At 35.3% G+C, this 24,187-nt stretch overlaps 1 pseudogene; it reads left to right on the top strand.

Annotated features, from left to right (window-relative positions):
• Positions 1-1,682: 1,682 nt before the first annotated feature.
• Positions 1,683-16,839, top strand: LOC107854283 (annotated as a pseudogene).
• The last annotated feature ends 7,348 nt before the right edge of the window (positions 16,840-24,187 follow it).

Here is a 24,187-nt window from a genome sequence, read left to right as displayed (position 1 = left end):
TCACTTATATTTCTATCTTCTCATTGTTGCCATAAGAGAATCATCAGATATTTCTACAACTAGCCAACTGCTGCAACAACTAGAAACTTTAGGCTAGAAACGGATGAGTTGATTCTGATGGATCCTATTGTGAGTGGATATGACACAACTTCACTATTCTTTAAAGCTATTTAGATTTGGATGAATCCATTGCTTAGTAAAGGATACCAATCCCTTTTAAAGTTAGATGAAGTTGGCAATGAGAAAAATGGTAATCAAGATGGAAATGCTAATGAACAGGTTCCTAATGATCAAGATTTAGGGGCTAATAACCAAAATGTTGTTCAACATAGAGGCGGTAATGAACAAATTCCTTATGAATAAAATTTAGGTGCTAATGAGCAAAATTTTGATCAAGATGGAGGAGCTAATGAACAGGTTCCTAATAAACAAGAAGAAGGCACAAATGAAATAGATGGAGATACTAGTGAACAAGATTGAGGCATTAATGATCAAGTTCCTAATCAAGATGTAGATACCATTGAGAGATTGGGCAATATTTATATAAATCAGAATTTTAGAACCATCTATTGGTGAAAATGTAGACATGGATAGCCTACTGATGCTGCAAAACCAACTTATGATAATTTACAAAGAATACACTTCCATTGAGTATAATCACTAAAGCTCATGCATACAAGTATTAATTCATAACTGTGTGATTTTTTTTTTGGTTCTGAGGATTATAGTACATATCGTTACTTCATTTTTGAGAAAATCAATAGACAATGAACTTTTACATGTTTGAGCTCTGGCACTTTTGTTCTCTATATACAGACATTGATCTGATGTTTCTGGAAAGACGTAATACTTAGTTTCTTTGAAATAGTGTAGTTGCCTATTATGTATGTCGTTCTAACTCTCCAAAGTTTTGTTACTTTTGCTTCTGGGGATGGAACTAAACCTTCAACCCGATTCAAATTCTGTGATCTTTTCATTACTATATCCTTATTTTTAGTATATATTATACGCAATGTAAATTTACAAATTGAAATATTAGTAATTAACTATTTTATTTTTTCTTATGAGAAGTGAATCCGCAGCGGATGCACCAGCCGCCAAAGGTAAATTTTGTCCCTGCGTAATAGTTCTCAAAGCACAAAACAGTGATAATTAACTATATTGGTTGGTTTCTTGAATGCTCGTACCATGATACTTCGACCAGTAGGGTAAATTCCCTTCCTGCGTAATAGTTCCTTAAGCCCGAAACAATCATAGTTAACTATATTAGTTGGTTTCTTGAATGCTCTACCTATAATACTTCAAGTTTATTGGGGGATAAGCTATGTTATCATGTTTCTTTTCATGTTTACTGCTATTATTGGTCTATTATTTTCTTCATACAATGTGTATTTGAGTATGAAAATGGATGATATAGTAATATTGGTTAGCCTTTCCTTCTAAGTGCTCAAGAATTGTGTCTACTCGTGAAATAGGTACCCTTGTACTACAATATCAATTTCACCTTTTTGTAATAACTTTCCTGATCTTTTCATAAATACGTCCTTATTTATGATATATTCTATGCAATGTAAACTTGAAAAATAGTGGCAATTAACTATTTCATATTTTCTTAGGACAAGAGAATCTGCAATAACTGCACAACCTGCCCAAGGTAAATCCCGTTCCAAACACCTAAGAATATGAATGAAAATTCAGTCCCTGGTAGCGCTACAGAGGTATCTAAGGTTCGTAATGATGCTATTGTTAATAATGTTCCATCAACTGAGGCTCATCATCAGACATGGTCAATAATACTAAGGTTGCGGTCAAGTCTTCCTCACAGCCTAGAACATAATAGGACTAATAAGAACAAGAAGAAGCTTGATCCTGTCATGGACATGTTATTAACCACTGGAAACCTCTACTATGATATGGAGGGTCCTCCAAAAACAAACTCTTTATCTCAGTAGGCTAAGGTCCACGTACACTCTACACTCATTTCACAGGGTATGTTGTTCTTTTTATTGTCGTTATTGTTGTTGTTATTAGTCGTTGCTATATTTTTCATGTCGTGTTTCCTTTCCATATCTACTTTGATTTGTTGTACTCAAACCAACGATCACAACCTTTCTACCTCTACGAGGTAGGGGTAATGTCTGCGTATATTTCACTTGTAGGATTTCATTATTATTGTTTTTATTGTTGTTTTTTGATTCATTGATTTGGGTTTATGTTAAATATTCAATCTTGATGTTTATTTACTACATCTGTTGTTGTCAGGAAATTCTTCTGGTATGGTACAACCAGCGGGGTAGAATCTAGGCCTAAAAATTCTAGGTGTTCCGCACCTACTGTGTAATACCCCATATGTTTATAAGTCTAGCTCAGCCCCTAGTACTTGGTTAAGATACTTAGAACCCAAAAAATAAGACTAAGTATTAAGGGAATTAGTCACTTTTGACTCCCTTTAACCTTGAGGATTTTTAAGTTGACCTTCCAGGCTTCGAGATGATGGTTTTTGAGTTGATTCATGTTCAGAGGTGTAAGTAGCATGTATTGGGTAAGTTTTGGGTTTTTTGGATAAGTTTTGGACCACATTTGAATTTTTCCAGGCAGTAGCTCACCGTGATTAGACTGCATCGTGGTGAGTATAGCAGTGAAGGAGCCACCGCATTGCGGTGAAGGGACAATCACCAATGGTCATTTCTAGTGACGCAATGCGATGGCACCGCGTCGCGGTGAGTATAGCGATGAGGGCATCACCACATCGCAGTGAATCCTTAATCGACATTCTAGTTCCATATTTTAAATGCAGAAGGGTAGTTTCAGCTTTTCCCCCTTACTTTAACACGGGAATTAGGTACAAAAACAACATATTTGCCTCATAATTCATATTTCTCCCAAATTAAAAGCAATTCCTCTCAAGAACAAACCCTATCCCCTTCAAAATTCAAGTTCAATTCTCAAGAAATCCACCAAGAACCTTTACGAATTCTTCAATTAAGGTATGTTACATGTTGATTCATGGACCCTTTTTATCCATGGAGTTCAAGAACCCAATTTTTCAAGTTCATTTATGATATTACCAAGTATTTATGAATCTTATCCATGAACTTTCATGAATTTTGACTTTATGCCATATTTATATGTGTTTTTCATTGGAGTTAGTTCTTGACAGGTTGAAAAATGAAAATTGCATGTTGAAATCCCTAACCCATGATTTTAGTGAAGAAGTTATGTTACTATCCTATGTACTAAAATAATTTCATGCTTTAACTCACGGCCCCCATGTGTTTGATGAAATGCCTCATAGATGAATTTTGAACAATGACTATTTATGAAGTTCTCCAAGTTGTATTATGGTTTCAAATGCTCTCATGTGATCTTATTGATATTGCTATCGAGTCCTGGGGGTTATGAATAACTGAAAACTTCGTTATTTACTTAGTTTAAATACTTTCAAAATAGTTTCAAAAATATTAGAGTATTATTAGTTCAGTCAGTACATCATGTCAGTCATCTTAGTTCTGTCCAGTAATTAGAGTCAATTCATTTGGGAGTAGGATTTAGCACCGAGCGAATCCATGGATAAGGGCTTACCTACCATTTGAGGATGTGATCTTTAGTATCAGTCCCTGTATTCTATAACTACATAGCCAACATAGGTTGAGACGTTAACCTACCAGTTAAGGGTTGACACATATCTCATTAGGTCCTGGCCAGTTGAGGGTGACCCTTAGTCCTTTGGGACAACACTTTAGTGGATCCACACAATCAGTGTTAGTACCCATGGTACGGTACTAACACCCTTCCAACTGGGGTTACAAGTTGGACCCTAATTTACCCTATTGGGGCATGTCAGTTATATGATAGCTCCCACAGTCTCAGTTCAGTGTTTAGTTTTCAAGCTTTCTTGACCATGGCATACAATTATTAGTTGTTCAGCATCAGTATTTCAGAATTTCAGTTTTTAAACTATTCCAGTATCATGTCCTATGCTTAGTCATGCATTCTCAGATTTTATAGCATTTTTGCATACTCTACATTAGTTACCTTATTTTACGTGTCCAGTCAATATCATTCATGCATATGAACCATGCACGTCAGCCTAACCTTATTTAGCATACTAATACATTCACAGTAATGACCACATACTCAATTCGTACGCTATGATGTCTCATATCAAAGGTTCGGATGCTCAGGTTCCTGACTGCACCTAGACCTCCCTAGCGTATCCGCAGCGGTAGCAGTGATGAGTCCTCATATTCTGAGGACCATTTGTGTTTATTTAAGTTCATTTAACAGTCAGTCATAGTTAGTTAGGGACTTGTCCTATCAACTTCACAGTCAGTCAGTTAGAGGCTTTCAGACACTTTCAGTCAATTATTAATTTATCAGTTGTTATTGACAGTCTTACGGTATTATTTTCAGACAGATGTTTTCAGTATTTTGATTCACTATTGTTTTCGTATTTAAAACCTTATGAAATTTTCAGTTAAATTTCGCACATATTCTCTATTATTTTATTCAATGCTCACAGCAGGTACCAGCATGGGTTAGCTTGTGGTTCTTCAGGACTATAGGCATTGTGTGGCGTCTAGGGTGTACTCGCGGGGCGTTACAAACTTGCTATCAGAGCCTAAGATTTTAAAGCGTCCTAGGGAGTCTGAAATTAGCATTGAGTAGAGTCTTGTGCATGGGTGTGAAGTGCGTCACACTTATAGGAAAGAATTTACAAAACATTTTAGAAAAAATTTTCCTTCTTTTAGTGTTCATATATGCGATTGAGGGTGATCTCAATTTAAACTCCCTTTCTAATCCAATTTCCTTTTCGTTTATAGAACATACCTTCTAGAAAGACTAACAGACGGAGAAATGAGAATTAGCCCACACCTCCACCTATTTAGAGAGATCCCCTGAATGATTCTTTCTCTCATGCCAAATTTAGAGTGGCATTCACTATCTTAGCTCACTCAGTAGCAGCCCATAATAGTCCATCGGCTACCATCCCAGCCATTTCGATGGCTAATACTGCCGCAGCTAGGATTCAGGACTTCACTCGAATGAACTCTTCTCTATTATCTAAGTTTGATGAGGATCCACAAGAATTCCTTAATATCATTCAAAAGGTGACTAATATTATGGGTGTGACTTCTAGTGAGAATGCAGAGTTGGGTACTTACCAGTTGCAAGATGTTGCTCATACCTGGTATAAGCAGTAGAAAGGAGATAGAGGGGCAGATATAGGACTAGTTGAATGGGAGGAGTTTGCTACCCCTTTTATAAATAGGTTCTTTTCCTTGGATTTAAGAGAAAATAACGTGTAGGATTTTATTAATATGAGGCAGGGAAGCATGAGTGTGAAAGAGTATTCTTTTAAGTTTACTTGGCTAGCTAAGTATGCTCATAATATTGTGTCTGATGATAGGTCTAGGTTGAGTAAGTTTGTCTTTATTATAGCTAATAGTATGGCTAAGGAGTGTAGGATTGCGATGTTAATTAAGGAGATGGACTTGTCTAGGTTGATGGTCTATGCTCAATATATTGAAGAAGAGAAGGCGAAGGAGAGAGTGAGAGGGAAAATAAGAGGGCTAGAATAGGTAGCTTTAGTTTTGCTCAGTCGTGATTAGAGGGTGAAAATAGCCCCCATTTCTGATAGAGATCTTTATTTCCAGCTCCATATTTAGCTAGTGCGCTAGTACTGAAGCTCAAAAATGATAATTGAGATAGGCGCCAGGCCCTAAACCCCAGGGAAGTGTGAATAGTGGTCGTACAAATCCTCTTTGTCAGAAATATGGCAGAAACCATTAGGGTGTGTGGGCTAGGGACTGCCCATAGAGTGGTTAGAAGGGTCAGTCCAGTGGTTCCCCAATTCCAGGCAATCACTTGACTCAGTAGGGTTCCACTTCTAGTGTCACCAATAGGCAACGCCCAAATAATCTTTATGCACTTCAGTCTCGAAAGGATCAGGAAAGGTCTCCTGATATGGTTACTGGTACGTTACAGGTCTTTCATTTACATGTTTATGCTTTATTAGACCTCAGAGCTTCTCTTTCTTTTGTAACTCCCTACATAACTATTAATTTTGGTGTCAGTCCTGAGACTTTAGCAAAACCCTTCTCAGTGTCCACTCTAGTAGGTGTTTCTATTATATCCAGACAGGTATACAGGAACTGTCCTGTCATAATATCCTAGAGAGTCACTTTAGTACATCTCGTGGAGTTAGAGATAACCAATTTTGATGTCATTCTCAGCATGGATTGGCTTCACTCATGCTATGCCTCAGTTGATTGTAGAAACAGAGTTGTTCATTTTTAGTTTCCAAATAAACCAGTCCTTGAATGGAAGGGTAGCACTTTATCATTTAGGGGTCATTTTGTTTCATACCTTAGAGCAAAAAAAATAATAGCTAAGGGGTGTGTCTACCACCTTGTTCGAGTTAAGAACTCCAATTTCGAGATTCCTAGTCTTGAGTCAATTTTAGTAGTGAGGGAATTCCCAGATATGTTTCCCAAAGATCTTCCTAGAGTTCCCCTTGAAAGGAAAATTAACTTTAGAATAGACCTTCTTTCAGATACCCAGCCTATCTCTATTTCACCATACAGAATAGCTCCATCAGAACTCAAAGAGTTGAAAGAGCAATAAAGAGACCTTCTATATAAGGGGTTAATTAGGCCTAATGTTTCCCCATAGGGTGCCCCAGTCCTTTTTGTGCGTAAGAAAGATGGTTCTCTCAAAATATGCATCGATTACCATCAGCTGAACAAAGTCACTATCAAGAATAAATACCCACTCCCCAGAATCGATGAATTATTCAATCAACTTCAGGGTGCCAGTTATTTCTATAAGATAGACCTCAGATCTGACTATCATCAGCTTGAGTCAAAGAATGTGACATTCCAAAAATAGCTTTCAAAACTCAGTATGGTCACTTTGAATTTCTAGTTATGTCATTTGGTCTTACCAATGCCCCAACAACTTTCATGGACTTGATGAACTGAGTGTTCAAATAGCACTTGGACATGTTCATCATAGTCTTCATAGATGATATCTTTATCTATTCTCATAATGAAAATGATCATGCAGACCAACTCAGAATTATATTACAGACTCTTAGAGCCCATCAGTTGTTTGCTAAATTCAGTGAGTGCGAGTTTTGTCTAAGATCAGTAGATTTTCTTGGCCATATTATTTTCGGTGATGGCATTAGAGTTGACCCTCAAAAGACAAAAGTAATGAGAAACTGGCCCAGACCTATTTCTCTATCAGATATCAGGACTTTCTTGGGTTTGGTTGGCTATTAAAGATGGTTTATTGAAAGGTTTGTATCTATTGCGTCCCTCATGTCCAGATTGACTTATAAGAAAGTTAAGTTTCAGTGGTCAGATTCTTATGAGAAGAGTTTTCGAGAGTTAAAGACTCGACTTACCTCATCCCAAATTTTGACATTGCTTGATGGTTCAAATGGGTTTATTATTTACTGTGATGCTTTCAGAGTTGGTAGGGTTGTGTTTTGATACAGAGAGTTAAGGTTATAGCTTACGCCTCTAGACAACTTAAACCTCATGAAAAGAATTATCCTACTCATGATCTTGAGTTAGTAGCAGCTATGTTTGCCGTGAAAATTTGGAGGCATTATTTGTATGGGTTGCATGTTGATGTGATCACATTTAACAAGAGTTTGCAGTATGTATTTTCATAGAGAGAGTTAAATCTTTGTCTGAGAAAGTAGATAGAATTGTTGAAGGATTATGATATGAGTGTTTTATATCATTCAGGCAAGGCCAATGTAGTGGAAGATGCTCTTAGTATATTGCCTATGGGTAGTGTGGCTCATGTTGAGAATGATAAGAAGCAGTTAGTTTAGGAGGTTCATTAGTTGGCTAGATTATGAATTTTTTTGGTTGACTCAGCTGAGGGTAGTGTTTGGATGCAGAGTAGTTCGAAATCTTCTTTGGTTGTCGAAGTGAAGGAAAAGAAAGATAGGGACCCCAGTCTAGTAAAGTTGAAGGAGTCAGTTAGAGATCAAGAAGTAGAGGCTTTTGCCCAAGAGGGAGATGGCGTGTTGTGGTACCAGAGTATACTGTGTCTGTCGTATGTAGATGGGTTGAGAAAGCAAATTCTTGCATAAGCGCATGGTGCGCATTACTCTATTCATCCAGAGACCACTAAGATATACCGTGATTTGTGGGAGATCTATTGGTGGAGCGGTATAAAAAGGAATATTGCAGAGTTTGTAGCTAAGTTCCCTATTTGTCAGCAGGTTAAGATTGAGCATCAGAATCCTAGTAGCACTATGCAGGAATTTAGTATTCACACTTATAAGTGGGAAGAGGTGAACATGGACTTTGTGAAAGGTTTGCTTTGTACTCGTCGTCAGCATGATTTGATTTGGGTCATTGTAGATAGAATGACCAAATCAACCCATTCTTTGCCAATTCATACTTCTTTTTCAGCAGAGGACTATACCAAGTTCTATATTGAGAGTTGGTTAGATTGTATGGAGTCCCATTGTCAATCATTTCATATAGGAGTACTCAGTTCACCTCTCATTTCTGAAAGGATTTTCAGAAGGGTCTTGGTACCTAAGTTTATCTCAGTACAACCTTTCACCCTCAGATAGATATTCAGGAAGAGAGGATGATTCAAACCTTGGAAGACATATTGAGAGCTTGTGTTATCGACTTTAAAGGCAGTTGGGATGATCACTTGCCATTGATTGAGTTTGCTTACAACAACAGCTAGCATTCCAGTATCCAGATAGCTCTGCTTGATGCTTTATATGAGATGAGATGTAGATCTTCTGTTGGTTGGTCTGAGGTAGGTAAGACTGCATTGATAGGACCAAATTTAGTGTTTGATGCTTTGGAGAAAGTTCAGTTGATCAGGAAGAGGCTTAAGACAACCCAAAGCCAACAAAAATCTTATGTAGATGTGAGGAGAAAGGATCTCAAATTTGAGATTGGTGATTTTGTAAATTTGAAAATTTCTCCCATAAAGGGAATGAGGAAATTTGGAAAAAAGGGGGAAGCTCAGTCCCCGCTATGTAGGCCCTTTCAGGATTTTGAGTCATTTTGGGAAAGTAGTGTATGAGCTTGAGTTGCCTACAAATTTCACATCAGTGCATCCAGTGTTCCATGTTTCTTTATTAAAGAAGTGTATTGGTGATCCAGCGGTCACTGTTCATTTAGAGAGCTTAAATATTAAGAACGACCTTTCTTATGAAGAACACCCAGTTGAAATCTTATATCGCCAGATTCACATACTAAGGAATAAAGAAGTTCCCTTGGTCAAAGTTCTTTTGGGAAATTAGTTCATTGAGGGAGCTACTTTGAAAGCAGAAGCAAACATACTTTGTCAAACATACGTACAAAGTACCCTCACCTTTTCTCCGCAAACTCAGACTCAACTCAAGGTAATAGTTTTTTTTGGAGTTTATATTTTTCATTCTAAGTTCCAGCCATAAAATCATGTTCATTTTATTGCATGTATTCACGATTCAGTTCAGCCAGTCACCATGTTCAGACTCAGTCATGTAATCACATTTTCAATTATGTATAATCAGCATGTAACCTTAGTTCCTCAGTATCCTCAGCTTAATTAGTCTCATTCGAGGACGAATGTTCCCAAGGAGGAGATATTGTAATACCCCATACGTTTCTAAGTCCAGCTCATCCCCGAGTACTTGCTTAAGACATTTAAAGCCCGAATTATGACTAAGTGTTGAGGGACTTAGTCACTTTTGACTCCCTTTAACTTTGAGGTTTTTTAAGTTGACCTTCTGGGCTCCAATATAATGGTTTTTTAGTTGATTCATGTTTAGGGGTGTAAGTAGCATGTCTTGGGTAATTTTTGAGTTTTTCGGATAAGGTTTGGACCATGTTTGAATTTTTTTCAGGCAGCAGCTCACCGTGATTAGACCGTATCGTGATAAGCATAGCAGTGAAAGAGCCACTGCATCGCGGTGAAGGGAAAATGAGCAATGGTCATTTCCAGTGACTCACCGCGATTGCACCACGTCACGGTGAGTATAGCGATGAAGGCATCACTGCATCGCGGTGAAGCCTTAATCGACACTCTAGTTTCTGATTTTAAATGCAGAAGGGTAGTTTCATCTTTTCCCCTCACTTTAACACAGGAATTAGGTTCCGAAACAACATATTTGCCTTATAATTCATATTTTACCCAAAAGTAAAAGCAATTCCTCTCAAGAGCAAACCCTAGCCCTTTCAACATTCAAGTTCAATTCTCAAGAAATCCACCAAGAACCTTTACGAATTCTTCAATTAAGGTATGTTAGATGTTGATTAATGGACCCTTTTCATCCATGGAGTTCAACAACCTAATATTCAAGCTCAATTATGATATTAACATGTATTTATGAATCTTATCCATGAACTTCCATGAATTTTGACTTTATGCTATGTTTACATGTGTTTTTCATTAGAGTTAGTTCATGACATATTGAAGAATGAAAATTGCATGTTGAAATCCCTAACCCATGATTTTAGTGAAGAAGTTATGTTACTATCCTATGTATTAAACTAATTTCATGCTTTAAGTCACAACCCCTATGTGTTTGATGAAATGCCTCATAGATGAATTTTGAACAATGACTATTTATGAAGTTCTCCAAGTTGTATTATGGTTTCAAATGCTCTCATGTGATCTTATTGATATTACTATCGAGTCCCGGGGGTTATGAATACCCAAAAACTTAGCTGTTTACTTAGTTTAAATACTTTCAGAAGGGTTTCCCAAATATTAGAGTATTATCAGTTCAGTCAGTGCATCATGTCAGTCATCTCAGTTCAGTCCAGTAATTAGAGTCAATTCAGTTGGGAGTAAGATTTAGCACTGAGCGAACACAGGGATGGGGGCTTACCTACCAGTTGAAAGTATGACCTTTAGTAGCAGTCTCTGCATTCCAGAACTACGTAGCCAGCATAGTTTGAGATGCTAACCTGCCAATTGAGGGTTGACACATATCTTATTTCGGCCCTGCCAGTTGAAGGTGGCCCTTAGTCCTTTGGGACAACACTTTAGTGGATCCACACAACCAGTGTTAGTACTCGTGGCACGGTACTAACACCCTTCCAACTGGGGTTACAGGTTGGATCCCAATTTACCTTATTGGGGCATATCGGTTAGATGTAGCTCCAACAATCTCAGTCTAGTGTTCAGTTTTCAAACTTTCTTGACCATGGCATATAATTATTAGTTGTTCATTATCAGTATTTCAAAATTTCAGTTTTTAAACTATTCTAGAATCATGTCCTATGCTTGGTCATGCATTCTCAGATTTTATAGCATTTCTCGCATACTATACATCAGTTACCTTATTCTACATGTCCTGTCAATATCATTCATGCATATGAACCATGCACGTCAGCCTAACCCTATTTAGCATACTAATACATTCAAAGCCATGACCGCATACTTTTTTCTTACACAATGATGTCTCATATTATAGGTTTGGGCGCTTAGGTTCCTGACTGCACCTAGACCTTCCCAGCGCATCTACAGCAGTAGCAGTGGTAAGTCCTCAGGTTCTGAGGACCATTTGTGTTTATTTCAGTTCAGTTCAGTTCAGTAGTTAGTTAGAGTTAGTTAGGGATCAGTCCCATCAACTCCACAGTTAGCTAGTTAGAGGCTTTAGGACACTTTCAGTCAGTTATTCAGTTATCAGTTGTTATTGATAGTCTTACAGTATATTTTTTAGTATTTCAATTTAGTAGTGTTATCGTATTTAAAACATTATGGCATTTTTAGTTAAATTCTGCACATGTTCTGTTTTATTTTATTCATTGCTCACAGCAGGTACCAGCATGGGTTAGCTTGTGGTCCTTTGGGGATATAGGCACTGTGTGGCATCTAGGGTGTACTCTCGGGGTGTTACATACTAGATCTGCAATTGAGAGTTTTCCCATAGAGTCGAGGGATGGCGATGGAAAACATAATAAAAATAAGCAACAAAAAGCGCATGGCATGTGTAGGAAAAGGGTGTAAATCAAATTAACATTGTATACTGCCATTACTGGACCCTCTAGAAAATCTTATGGTCAATGAGAAGTAGAAGGAATCAAATGAAATATGATTACTATAATGCTTACATTTTTTAGTTGCCATGTTCTATGCTCGTGTCGAATAAAATGTAGACCTATTGAAAAATAACATATATGCAGCTGAAGAAGCAAACCTTGGATACATGTGAAATTGGTGACTTGTCATAGAATAGAGCAAGGTGTTTAGCTGAAGGTGTTGCTGTAAGGTTTGATTTTGCTTCACTTCCAATGCCTCAAAATAGCACCAATCAGGTAAATCAGTTGTACCAACCATTACAGCAAGGTTACAGACTGGGTTCCTAGCACCTGCAGCCACATACTTGTTTGGTGCCTACACGGGTACATTAGTAAGAATAGAACAACTCTAATCAGTGTGCACAAATTCTTACTAGATGTGGATTTAGTTTTAGAAGAAACATGTTATTTGTGGAACTGCCAACCTGGCCTATAAAGTGTGTCATAAAAAATCCACCATGGGAAAGGTCAACAACAACAATTTTGGATGGATTTACAAGTCCCTTACCAATGACATGGTCTATGGCAACAAGTACATCATTCACGTCTTGTGTATGTGAAACAATGGGAATTTAAAAGAAATGTCATCATCGCGGATAAAATAGAAATCAACTGTCACCAACAAATCTGTCACCAATGCCAGTGGACACTAACTACATCCAAGTATGAGTGCGACAAGAATTATTGGCAAGTGGCCATCAATGAACTCGACATGAAAGTAAAGGTACTTCCAAAACTCCTCATGGAAATACATTAACAACCTCATAATTGTCTTAGTAGTTATCGATGTATTCTCAAAATAAATCCATGTATGATATTCTAGAAAAATCATATTATAAAATAGAAGCACTCCTAGCTCTCTCGTGAGGCGCATGAATATACAGACTCAAATCCTGATCTAAATAAAATGGTCTTTACAGTTCAGTCATTGCGTTAGTTTGGATTTTTCTCAAATCATATAGCTTGACACTAATCACAGACTGAACAAATCTATCTTTATAATTTGTAGTTGAGCAATATGAAGATCTTAATATGAAATATAATGAAGAGCAAGGAAAGAGAAGAAAGCTCTTCAATGAAGTTCAGGAGGTAAAAGGTGTAACTTTTTTTTCATTAAACTATCGATAGAAGTAAATAGAATGATACTTTTTTTTGTTGACTTATTCATAGTAAGCCATATTTTCCAAGGGAATATCATAGTATTTTGACGCTGCCGTACATTAATCAAAGCTGAAGTCTCATATGAGCAACGATGGTTTGTAGAATGCCTTTAAGAATTCTTTGTACTGAATTCTCAAAGTTCTTTAACTTTTGTTTGAATTTATATCTCCTCTTTGTTTCCATAAGAGGATATTTATGAATTTGTAAAACTAGCCAACATGAAGCTAGAGAAAAATCTAGGCTACAAATAGATGAGTTGATTCTGATGGATCTTACTGTGAGTGGATATGCCACTAATTCAATATTCTCTAAAGATGTTTGGATTTCTATGAATCCATTGCTTAGTATAGGATACTAATCCCCTTTAAAGTTATATGAAGTGCTTTGGGTTCCACCTGATTTTCAAGCTAGAAGAATATCAAAGTTTTTCCAAAATAATTGTCCTAAGCCAAGTGAAAATATGAAGTATCCTCTATAAATGACATTGACATGATATTTTAGGAAAAATGTTGTAATAATTAGTTTCCTTGAAATAGTGCAGTTGTATGATATATATGTTGGTCCAACTCTAATCCAAAGTTTCATTGTTGTGTCTTCTGCGGATAGAATAAAACCTTGAGCTGGATTCAAATTATGACATCTTTTCTACACTATGTCCAAATTTTTTATATATTTTATGCTATGTAAACTTACAAAATGAAAATAATGGTAAATAACAATTTTATTTTTTCTTATGACAAGTGAATCTGTAGCGGCTGCACCACCCGCCCAGGGTAAATTCCTACTGATGTGTCGACTAATTGTACTTCCAACCTTTTAGGCAAATAGGAAGTAATCTTCATTTCTCTGCAATATTTACAAGAGCCAGTCAACAATGTTCTGCAGAAGATTTAGTACCTTAAAAGTTACCAACCACCTCAAGATACATGGGAAGTTTTCTGTATGACCTCTTCTACGCTAAGATACAATTCAAATACAATTATTTATTCTAGTTTTTTTGTGTGTGTAAGTTGTCTCAAGTTTCTACAACAGGGTGACTCTTTTCCCACTAGTGACGTATCTGACTAATTGTACTCCTAACCTTTTTTGCAAACAGAAAGTCATCTTTATTTCTCTACAATATTTACAAGAGCAAGTCAATAGTGTTCTGCCAAAGATTTAGTATCTTGGAAGTTACCAATCACCTTAAGAACCCAGGATACATGAGAATTCTTCTGTATGACCTCTTCTATGATCAGATATTGAACATATTTCAAAGCGAGGAAATCCCAAGTTATTACAGTTGGTAGTAGAACCTCCTGGTTTGGGAAACTCGAGATGATTGCACCATGAGTTCGTTTTGAATACGTCAAGGAAAACTGACCTTTGTCTATATGAACTCTTCTTTCGGTGCTACGATAAGTACTCTGACAATGGCAACTGAATCAAAGTTCTTGCCCTCCAAAAGTTGGGACAGTCCTTACGTTCTGTTACTTATCCTGACCATAGTTCACATTTAACTGATAGTTTCTTCTTTTGTTCCTTTCTTGTACTCTATTTTTGGACATAAACGTATCAAATGGTTGGTGGAACATTATTAGAAGTTTGAACTTTGGAGTTTGATTGGTTGGCTGTCAATCTTTAGATTCAACTGAACCTATTGGCAACCTCTTTTTATTATATTTGACCCAAAGTAGTAACATTGTTCTTAGGCCAAAAAGTACGAGAAGATGAAAAATATATCATTTATTCATATAAAGTTTCAAATATATCATAAAAAGAATGTGTAGAGAGCTTAGTTGGTCCAATTAACAATAGTTGCTTTCATGCCATGCCATTTTGTTTCGCATAATATTCAGGGAAAAGATTTTAAAGGCAATTAGATTGATAGAATGTATGATTGATAACAGAGAGAATAACAACATAGCCGATGTAGTCCCACACAGTAATATAATTGATAACAGAGAAAACTGAGAAAAAACTATAAAAGATTAAAATAATGCAAGAACTAACAAAAGAATAATTCGATTGGTCACATCAAATAGGAAAATGAGGAAAGCTGCAAGCAGAAAGGGTAAAAAAGCACATATCCCTATAAAAACAACAAAATGTAAAATAAACAACAATCCAATAAACAAAGAGTCAAAGCAAAAGTTTACTAACATAAAGAACAGCATATACAAACTTTACCCTACTAGATGCAATTGTACAGCATACCAAAAACAACAGAGGAAATTTTTATCAGTACTAACAAAACTCTCACTACATTATGTTTGCTTTTGCAATTGTCCTAGGGGTAGGTACTACAACTAGATAGAGACTACATCCCTCTCTTATACATGATGTAAGTTGGTCCATAGCTAATGTTTTTTCTATTAGTTGACTGTGCTAAAGTAAGGTTTCTTGGAGGATATATAAAGAAGATCAATACCTGATTTAAACCATGAGATAGGATACCATCTCCTAAAAACATTGTTATGTCAAGACTAATCAAGTTGCTGACATATTAGCTTCCTTAAGTGACAACTTACCCAAAACAAAGGAGTTCCATTCTTCTTTTAATTTGAATATAAATTTCAGCATCCCCTCATTCAAATCAGCAACCCTGGAGGTTCCAAGTAAGTGCTCAACATATGTGTCTACATGTCAAATAGGTACCCTTCTAATAAAATATCAATTTCACCTTATTCTTCTATCTCGACCAATCAACATACATCAAATATGATCAAGAATCTCTCACTACAACCAAACATGAATCCCAATAAACTAGAAACATTTTTAAAATCATGGAATCCATTTCCAATGACCAAAATTAGAGAACCTCACATCAAATCCATGCCAACTAGGCTCATCTTAGATTGGTATTGAGTGCAAAAAAACAATCTTGATGATATTTACCATGTCCCTAGGCTTGATTTTGGCGCACATCCAAACCCCACTTGCATGAAAACAACAACATTCCCATTACTCATTTTACAACTCCTAAGTCTTGAATCTATTTTCTTCATCCAGTGTTTCACACACTCACAAACCAAAATCTCTTTTCAATAAAACAATACTATTTATCTTCCTTCATCACTACTCCAACAACTCAGTTTAAGATCAAATCCTGCACTAATTAGTACAATCCCACCTAAAATTTCATCATTTAAATCACTAAAAATCCTCACATTGTCACAAAACCAGAATAAATTTTACCCTTAACTCACTTGTACATCTTGATTTAAGCTACAACAACCTCACAGCAAAAATCCCAAACCAAGTAAGCAATCTCAAGAATCTTGTTCACTTATATTACAGCTACAATTCATTCATAGGTCCAATCCCAGACACAATTGGATACCTTACTACTCTTCAAAAACTCAACCTCAACGCAAATTCCTTCACTGGAAAAATTTCTGAGACAATTGAAGACTTACAATCTTTGAACTTCTTGGCTCTAAGTAACAACAAGTCGGAATTTCCCTAAGGGACTAAATAAGTTACAACGTCTATAATATTTTTCATGGATGATAATCCAATGTACATAAAACTGCCTAAAGAATTCAGTCACCTACATAAACTTAAAGAATTGAGGCTTGCGGGTTCAGGTTACTCGGGTAAAATACCATCAAGTTACTGTTACGACCCAAATTGAGGCTCCGATTGTAACGAGCATCCGGAGCCATGAAGGCCCGAGCACCTTTTTCTAACTGGCAATCATACACACCATTCATATACAATAAGAAAGTTGTGGAAAGATAAATAGATGGAATCATGGTCATGTTCTGAGTTTATTTTAATAATATGAAATTTAGTTCATACACATTTAAAACCACATGAAAGCTAGTCTGCAAAATCTCTAACAATTTGAAAACCAACATCTGTCTAAAGACTGGGACAAGGCCCTCGGTTGAACCATGAAACAAAATAAAGTAGTACTGTCTAAAATTCAAGGCTTTCCGAAATAAGGGAGGATCACCAACAGAAAACTTCAGACAACCAATCTACTACTTAGAGGGACCCCGGGATTGTGCCTCAGATTCTGAAATATAGGGGGTCAATACAGATGTACTGGTATGCAGAGCATTCCAAAATAATGTACTGTTATATATAATATAAGTGAGAGTATTTCATAAAACATTATGCGTGAAATAATTTAAAACATATGGGCAACTTCAAATGATCTTCAAAACAATTCTGTAGATGCAATACCATTCTTTATTTTACTTATAAGATAGGTGGTACACCCTACAATTCTACAATCCCATAGAATATATGGAATCCGCCCTTGACTCGACGCCAAGACCTTAACCCAAGTTTACCGCAAGAGTTGGAGTTTCTAAATCTAATACGCCACAGGGCACTAGGCCAGTGTATAATCCCTCGTTGGGGACATAATAACCCGTATCGGCAAAATACGATTTTGGGAAATGAGTTTTCTGAGCTCATTCCTTCTTCGAGTAACCACCTAACTCTCTTTAGGCCCATTTTTAACTCTTTCTAAACATGCATCTTTCTGAATTCAAAATCTAAAAATCTGAGTAAAAATGTATATTTTGTTCTATTCTGTGTTACTATGGCATTATCTGTATTGGTATCATCATACCAATACTTGCAAGTCATATTTATCAGCCATAAATTATCAAGTTACAACTCTTTTCAATCAAAACAATGTTTACATCACCAAATCAATCAAACAATGCAAGAGAGTTCTTATTTTCAAAATATATTTCAACTATGCAGAGATTCTCTCTTTTCAACATTTCATCAAACATGTGATGGTCAAGTATTTTGTGACAAACCATGCAATTCTTTAAAATCATCACTTCTCCTTTATATAAACAAGAAACACCCTCTCTTCAATTCATAATCAAAATCAAGTCTTAACCAACAGTAAAGACATTTGCAACATGCTTCTTAGTATGAAATTGAATAATTCATAACATATAAAACAAGGGGATTTATAACAAGATAGGGATTATAATTATTCTTGCTCCCAATTCAAATTCCAAATATCAAACCACATGCATACATATATATATATATAAACAAAATTGAGTTTAAGGGGTAAGGCTTCAAGACCAAAACATTATTGTCAAGAAGGATTCACAATGCATAATTGTAATTATAAATTTAAGATCCCTTTGTAAATTCATGATTTATCAACATTTAAATATAATTAAAAATGATTTCACCATGCCCATGTAGTTTAGGAAAACCCTACGTACCTTATGTCATTTAGTTTGAAGATTGGAACTCTAATCTTGACCCTTTTCTTGAAATCTTGAACTTAAAGGAAAACCCTAGTTTGATCTTGTTCTTGAGAGTGGAGAGGATTTGATATGTTGTAAAACTGATAAAAGATCGATTCTAACGTGTTTTGGGTGATTTAAATCATGTAGAAGAAATTTGGGGTGGGAAAAATACCAAAATACCCCTCTGAATTCAAATAGAAATTTTTGAATTTCAAGGGTGACGACCTTGGCTGATAGGTCATCAACCAAGTGATGACCTATCACACCAAGTCATCACTCAAAAGCTGATTTTTATGAGTTACTTATCTTGGGTGATGACTTGGGCTGATAGGGCATCAATTAGGTGATGGCTTATCAACTCAAATCATCACTTTGTTGACAGACAAACATGCTGAAGTAAAATGAGCATAACTTTTTGCTCCGCTATCGGATTAAGGTGAAACCAAATACGTTGGAAAGAATATTCAAAGAACTTTCATTTTATATATGATATTACACGTAACTCATTATATACTAGGGTTAATAGTCGTTGAAATTTGAACCAAGCTGAAACGTTTAATAAACTTAAATCGATAGAAACATTCTCAACTTGTCTTTGTGTTAGGAAATATTTGTGACCTCAATTCATATTAAAAGGTACTCCTATACTATAGAATTGATCATAACATATATATTAACAAAGAATCATTGGGTTTGGATCTATACGCGTATGAACGACTGTTTGAAATCTAGCCTGAAAAAAAATATGGGGTGTTACAGTTACTCACAGCTTCTTAACTTAACTATATTATCACTTCAGAACAATCGGTTGACAGGCAATATTCCTATGAAATTAATGAGATTTTCACACATATATCACTTGAATTTTAGCAGAAATATGTTGTCTGGTGTTGTTCCATTCAATTCAAGTTTCTTGAAAAGACTTGGTAGGAACTTGGACTTGAGTCGAAATCCAGGGATGTTTTGGATCAACATGAGGGGGATAATGAAGTTTATCTTGGAGTAGTTAATGTGTGTAGGTGCAAGAATAGTATTAGTAGTAATTTTATAACTATGCCATTGAAGAATAAGTCTAAAGCTTCATGTGGAATATTTAGATTCTTGTTTGTGCTTTGTGTATTAATATGGCTTTATTGTATCCTTTAGAATTATTTATTTAGGAATTTAGGCATTGTTCCATCAATTGAGGCTCATGAAGTTGACTTAAATACTAAATCGGACATGATCAATAATGTCAAGGTTTCGGTCGAGTCTTTCTCCCAGTCAGTAAGATAATACGACTAACAAGAACCAGTAGAAGCTTCATGTTGTGTTACCTCTCCCTGCCTCAACATCACAAGTGCATAATGGTAGTAATACCGCTAAATTTCATACTCAACAAGAGAATTTAAATTCTTATCTTGAGTTATTAACCAATGGAAACATTAGCACCCTCGCAAGACGCAAAGAAATCAACAGTCCAATATACATACAAATAAGTTTCAGGGAAGGGATGCGGTTATTTGTGCACTTGTACGGTCTCAAAACAAAACTGAAGATGTTGGTGAAGCAAATTAGACAACTGGATCTAATTCAATTGGTCCTTATCATATGATGATAAAAAGAAAGAAATGTAAACGCATAAAAAACATTTTAACCCTTATAGAATAAAGCCTTTTAGCTCCATAATAATTGAATAAAAAATCTACGAACGTAAATAAGGAGCAAAAAGTATCACCTATAAAATAAACTGCACAGAACCATAATTAAAATCCTACTTATGTACAAATACACGAACCCCTAGAGTTCTGAATACATTCATTTGGTCATTTTGCTTCACTTAATTCTAAATTCAATATTAAAACAAATCAGTAACAGATCTTCCTATTAAACAACTGGACGAATCCTGGATTTTTCTCCAAATTTTATTCAGTTACACTTTTTTCAAAACACAATACCAGTTTATTCCTATTAAATGTGTAGTCAAATTGCATTTCTCCTCCTGTTAATATTCAAATTCATTATACACAAATCCTATAACCATTCAGCCTTTCATTCATATTTCATCCTCAAATTCACCAGAGACGACACTCAAGGAAGGAGAGAAATTTAATTAGTTATTTAGTAATAAAGAAAACTTACAGCAAAAACAAATTTAGACATTGCATTCCACTTTATCTCTTTGACATCATCCCCGCTGAGCATTTTAATTTCGAGTGGTTTGTATACTAATTACCTATGTATTTTAACTTCAACGTTTATATGGATATAACCAAAATATCTAATCTTCTGAAACATATGCAACAAGCACAATGGAATTACTATCTATTGTTGTTAAAAAATACAGTGGCTCGATGAATATTCCGCTAGAAATTAACCTCCTACAATAGTTTCTATCAGAATTAGCTCGGCGGGAACGGATGCTAAAAATTAAATCGAATATAAATAAATCAACAATAGATGCAAGTATTCCAGATTTAAGAGAAAGATTGCACTAATTGAAAAACAAATACAAGAAGCATCCCCAACAAAAAATAATCCGGCTTATACGATTTATCAATAGATTCAAAAAGTTGATGAAACTAACAAACTTGTCAGGCATACATGATTCAATTCATCAAAAGGGTATGTTAATCTACAACACCATTTATATCTTAACAAAATACTACTTTTTATTCATCTGTGAAACTTAAAAAAAAATATTAACTACCTATAAAATTGTTATGTTTATGAAGGGGAGCCTTGAAGTAACTAATAAAGTTGTTGCCATGTGACTAGGAGGTCATGGGTTCAAGCCTTGGAAACAGCCTCTGTCAGAAATGTAAGGTAAGGCTGCGTACAATACACCTTTGTGGTGGGGACCTTCCTCGAACACCATGCATAGTGGTAGCTTTAGTGCACAGGGCTGCCCTTTTTTTAAAAAAAATTACTATGTTTATATTTATAACTTTGAATTTTAGAGGTTATTACACAACAATTTGGAACTTTGGCCCCCCAAAGTACACATGCTAATATTGTGGTGCACTTTTATCGTATGAAGAATGGAAAAATAAAACAGTACCGATAAAAAAATTGATATTCTCATTTTGATGTATAGAAGGAGGTCGAGTCTAACTATTATTATTGAGTGAACCACCACCATATCTCAAGTATCTTTTGGGAACAGAATTAGAAAAAGTAGATACAAATTTTTGTAAAAATATCAGGGCTTATAACTTCATATTTACATTTATATCTATCGGAGTCCGAGTGGATGGAACTATCTATCGCTCAAAGGGGCCATATGTTTTTAGGATAAGCGGTCAGAATTACCATCATATAGGATCTTTATTGCCTGAAATTGATAAAACCCCATAGTTTTCTCAGCTATATATATATATGATACTGAAAATGAGATAACCAACAGAATGAATTGTCTGTCGTAAGGAGACCTTGATCCTAAAATTTTCCAGACCTTATCTGAAATGTTGGACGAGCACAATATATTGGTAAAAATATTTTGAGTGGCTAGGTATAGATATAAATAACATCCCAAATATGTATTTTACCTACGACTTCTATCTATCAGGACAAGAGATGGTCGATAATACAAAATATCCACCACTTTTGAAGTATCGAGTTAATTATTTATGATCTTACAGATGAAAACTTCCAGCAAGATAATATGGTATAGCATAAAAAAATAAACTTCAAAGAATTACAAATTTACACCCAAGTTTCATGTCTATGACATATCCATTAATACACCTATTTGGTGAAGACGGATATAGACTTGGAATTAATTTTCCAAAGGTGAACAACAAGACTCACAAGCGACAAAACTTATCAATGAGAGAGTTCTATTTCTTCATGATACAACAAAGACTAAACGAGGGGCACACTCTCCTACTGGCGGGTAGACTATTACAACAATACATTGTTGATGGTTATATGTCAATAGAGGAAGAAAGATTTTGCTATATCAAGAATAATAAAAAAAAAACTCAGAGCTGATACTTACTTTGGCTTAATGGATGCCATTCTCCATGGTGATTCAATAGTTAAATGATAGGAAAAAGTATTATCTTGCCCTCATCGCACACTAGAGGATCTCGATATAGGGCACAAAATTATCAAGACACAATGGCAATTTGTAGGTGGGCTGGTTATCCAGATTTGTTCCCCACTTTCACATGCAATCCAAAGTAGCCAGAAATAAATAAAATTCTACACTTAATTGGCCAACATGATGATAATAACCGAGTGGACATCATATGTAAAGTCTTCCAAATTAAACTTTTTCAACTAATGCAAGATCTGAAAAAGTAACAACCCTTTAGAAAAATAATCACCTGTAAGTTCTAACTTATGCATACTTATGTCTGACATCACTTATTCATTCAAGCTATTAAATTATGGTAAAAAAATATGAATACTTCTCCTAAATCATTACCAACATATATATCATTAACTATGTAGCTTTATATACTATTGAGTTTCAAGAAAAAGAACTACCTCATGTATATATTGCTCTTCCTCATGTAACTTGATATAATTTGGTAGGATACAACCACAATCAAAGATATTAAGAACAGAATTGTACAAGCAAAATGAGAAATCTATTAATGTGACGAACACACTTTTGATCATATGAGGAGTGACGCGACACTCTCTATAACTAGAATACATATTTTTCTTTTTCCTCCATTTTTATTTTGCTATATACAAAAGATTAAATCTCAAATGATTAGAGCTATACCTCCTCCTCTTAGCCTTCTTTATCTCATCTGTCTTTCCTAACACTAGATTTTACGCACCATAATTTCAAAGTCCTGCACATTTTCTTCAGCGAAGGTTCTATCGTTATTGATATTTCATATTTGGTGTTGCTCAGGGAATATACAGAACTAAAAGTAATATGGTTTTCTTGGCCTCTGCTTTCTCCTCCTCTTTTGCATTTTGTTAAGCAAGATCTTCAAGAGGAAGAAACATAGAAAAAGTTATTTGCAGTCATGTTGATCTATCAATATCTTTTCTCGGGTGATGAATTCTTTTGCAAATTTATTTCTCAACGCAGATAATAAGGAAGGAGTGCCCCAAGAAAGTACAAGTTAAGTGGTATTGTTCAGTGACCATTGATGTAAAGATTGGGGCAAATCCATCTGCAATATATGTGGGTGAAATCAAGGTATTAAGAATTAAACCGACAAGGTTGTCTATATTATTGACTCTTTTAGGCTTCAGGTGCAACATTCTTCCAAAATAAGAAGTTTATTTAGTACATTAAGAAATACATCGAGAATCCATCAACCAAGTTAGATGCTACGAAGAAAGAAATTTCAAACAACATTGAATAAGCAATTAAGTTTCTTTTGTGAAAACATAATGATTTTCTATTCTTTGTCGATGAGAATCAATGATGCTAGAAAGATGTTTCTACACTGCAAGTATGATGACACTGATCCATTTTTTGTCAACTTTGCATATGGACTGAAGGATGTCAAGTGTTGAATAGTATGATCTAGACTATGAGCTTTTAAAGATGAAGATGAAAATGTTTTTTATTTTTTCATGAGGTTTTTACACCGACATTTATCGACTGCAGTTTAATTTTCAATTTCTTAGTAAAAACTTATACTATAGTAGTTTAGATGTGCGTGATCTATATTTACAAATTGGTTTGATTTTAGAATCCACACAAATGGTAGCATACATACTGCTAGGAAGGCTTACAAAGAGTTGTGGTCCTCTGTTATTTCAATTCATAAAGGATTGCATAAGATGACTGCA

Source organism: Capsicum annuum, chromosome 10 (genome assembly GCF_002878395.1).
Source record: "Capsicum annuum cultivar UCD-10X-F1 chromosome 10, UCD10Xv1.1, whole genome shotgun sequence".
Taxonomy (NCBI): Eukaryota; Viridiplantae; Streptophyta; class Magnoliopsida; order Solanales; family Solanaceae; genus Capsicum; species Capsicum annuum.
This window is presented reverse-complemented; position numbering and strand designations above follow the sequence as displayed.